The sequence below is a fragment of the Triticum aestivum genome, chromosome 1A (assembly GCF_018294505.1).
Source record: "Triticum aestivum cultivar Chinese Spring chromosome 1A, IWGSC CS RefSeq v2.1, whole genome shotgun sequence".
NCBI lineage: Eukaryota > Viridiplantae > Streptophyta > Magnoliopsida > Poales > Poaceae > Triticum > Triticum aestivum.
The window spans coordinates 112,283,469-112,286,833 of NC_057794.1; positions in this window are offsets into that span (position 1 = coordinate 112,283,469).

The window sequence follows — 3,365 nt, forward strand, 5'->3', positions numbered from 1 at the left end:
GTTTTCCTTTTTTTCCTATCGATAAGAGAGGAATAACCATGTGATTCCTTCGATTTGGTGGAATCGCTTGATGAAGCACATGAAGGGAATATTCCTTCTCTGAGGATCACATGGTTTCTGTTTCATCCTCAACTAAACACTGAAATGGTGGGCTAGGGACGGAATTGTAGAGAGACAAGTTATGGGCTGTGCAATCACAATGTATTGATCGGTACATCAGACACATATATATAAGTACAGAGGGAGGGCCACATCCTCAACTATACAGAGAAAACAGGAGGTGGGCCCTATACACAATATATACGTACATAATATACTCAACCCCCCTCCCCCCGCAGTCGAAGCGGCGCCAGTGACGCAGAGACTAGAACGAAACTCCTCGAAGGTGGAAGTCGGCAGTCCCTTCGTCATCACATCGGCGAACCCTTGTGCAGTCGGAACATGGAGAACCCGAATACGTCCAAGGGCCATCTGCTCGCGCACAAAGTGAATATCCAGCTCAATGTGCTTCGTCCGGCGATGATGAACGAGGTTGGCGGAGAGGTACACCACAGAAACGTTGTCGCAGTAGACAACCGTAGCCTGGGAGACGCCGTGATGCAGCTCCTGAAGTAACTGTCGTAGCCAGGTGCACTCAGCAACAGCGTTAGCCACAACTCTGTACTCAGCCTCCGCGCTGGAGCGCGAAACCATGGGTTGTCGCTTGGACGACCACGAGACGAGTGAAGGACCGAGGTAGACGCAGTAGCCAGAGGTGGACCGACGAGTGTCTGGGCAGCCAGCCCAGTCCGCGTCAGAGTAGGCCATCATCTCCAAAGAAGTGGACGCCGTGATGGTGAGCTCGAGGGTCATCATGCCGCGAATGTAATGGAGGATCCGCTTCACAAGAGTCCAATGGGAGTCACGAGGGGCGTGCATGTGGAGACACACCTGCTGAACAACATACTGAAGATCCGGTCTGGTGAGAGTCAGATACTGAAGAGCACCGACGATGGACCGGTAGAAAGGAGCATCCGACGCCGACGAGCCCTCAAGAGCGGAAACCTTGGCCTTCGTGTCAACAGGAGTAGCAACAGGGTGACCGTTGAGTATGCCAGCACGCTCAAGAAGCTCGTGCGCATACTTCTGCTGATGAAGAAAGAAGCCGCCCGGTCGATGAATGACCTCAATGCGAAGGAAATAATGTAGAGCACCCAAGTTCTTGATGGCAAACTCGTCACACAGCCGAAGAGTAATCTGCTGAAGTAGAGCTGCGGAGGAGGCCGTCAGGATGATGTCGTCGACGTAGAGGAGCAAATATGCAGTCGTGTCACCGTGGCGATAGACAAACAGTGAGGCATCCGAGCGACTGACGATGAAGCCCAGTGTCTGAAGAAACCCGGCGATCCGCTGGTACTAGGCTCGGGGTGCTTGCTTGAGCCCGTAGATAGACCGGGACAACAAACACACATGGCCAGGAAGAGATGCGTCGACGAAGCCGGTGGGCTGCTCACAATAAACCTGCTCCTCAAGATGGCCATGGAGGAAGGCGTTGGAGACATCCATCTGATGAACAGGCCAGCCTCGAGACACCGCAAGCTGGAGGACCGTGCGGATCGTGCCCGGTTAAACAACCGGGGCAAACGTCTTAGTGAAGTCAACTCCAGCGCGCTGTTGAAAACCACAAACTACCCAGCGAGCCTTGTAGCGCTCAAGTGTACCATCCGAGCGGGTCTTGTGGTGAAAGACCCACTTGCCGGTGATGACATTGGCGCGAGGAGGCCGGGGAACCAATGTCCAGGTATGGTTTCGCTGAAGAGCGTCGAACTCTTCCTGCATCGCCGTAAGCCAGTGAGGATCACGGAGGGCTGCGCGAGTGGACGTGGGAAGAGGAGACGGCTCCGCGGTGGAGGCGGCAAGGAGGTACTCGTCGCCCGAGTACCATAGGCTCGGACGGTGAACGCCTATCCTAGCCCGTGTAACAGGGCAAGACGGCAACACCGGAGCGACCGGCGAGGCGGCCGGCGACGCGAAGCGGCCGATGACGGGGCTGGGGAAGGGGCCGGCGACGGGGCCGGCGAGGCGACAGCCGAGCCGGCGGCCCCCGAGTCCGCGGTGCCCGAGTCGGGGGCGACGGGTAAAGGGGGGCGCCGGCCGAGGCGTTGTGGTCGGCCAAGGAGATCGAGAAGGCATGCACTGGCGTGGGGGCGCGAGGCGCAACTCGTCACATGGTGCGAGGACCGCCAAAGCCCGGAGGCGGTCTGAGAGCCGGGCGGGACCGTCCACCTGACGGAGTCGCCGAGGGGCCGTCGACGGCCGGCGACGATGAGGCGACAAGGGGTACCTGCTGCTGAAATAGAAACACCATCTCATCAAAGTAAACATGTCGGGAGGTGAAAACATGACAGGAGACAGGATCATAGCAGCGGTAGCCCTTAGTGTTAGGTGGGTAGTCGAGAAAGATGCAGGCGACGGAGCGGGGTGCAAGCTTATGAGGCATAGTAGTGGCGATGCTAGGGTAGCAGAGATAGCCGAAGATGCGAAGCTCATCATAAGACGGCGGTGCACCGAAGAGGAGGTGATGAGGTGCAATGTTCCCGCGAGTGCGACATGGACAGATGTTAATGAGGAGTGAAGCAGTGGCGAGAGCGTCATGCCAAAAGCGTGGAGGCACATTGGCGTGAAAGAGAGTGTCCGAACGCAGTCATTAAGAGTGCGAAGGATACGCTCAGCGCGACCGTTCTGCTGCGAGGTGTACGGGCAAGTGAGACGAAAAGTCATGCCATGTGTGGTGAGAAGAGTACAAACAACGAGGTTGTCGAACTCCTTCCCGTTATCTGTCTACAACGCGAGAATGGGATGACCAAACTGCGTGAGAACATAGGAGTAGAAAGCGACGAGAGTGGATATAGCATCCGACTTGCGGCGCAATGGGAAGGTCCACACATAATGCGAGAAAACATTAAGTATGACAAGATAATAAAGATAGCCCGTATTACTGGCAATAGGAGTGGTCTAAACATCACTATGAATTAACTCAAATGGATACGATGCAACATGAGAAGAAGCGCTAAACGGGAGACGAGCATGTTTGCCGAGGCAACATGCATGACACGAGTGATCCTCGTTCTTATTACACGTGAAAGAAAAACTTCGAAGTATATGACGAAGGTTGGCGGAATTGGGATGACCCAAGCGAGCGTGCCAAAGATCCACTCCGGCGGCGAGAGCGACAGGGGCGGCGGAAGTGGCAGAGGTGGCAGAGTGAACCGGGTAGAGCTCGTCGGGGCTGTCACATCGGTGGAGTACCATCCGGGTGCGAGCGTCCTTAACAGAAAAACCACATTCGTCAAATTCAACGGTGACATGATTTTCACGTGTAAGAG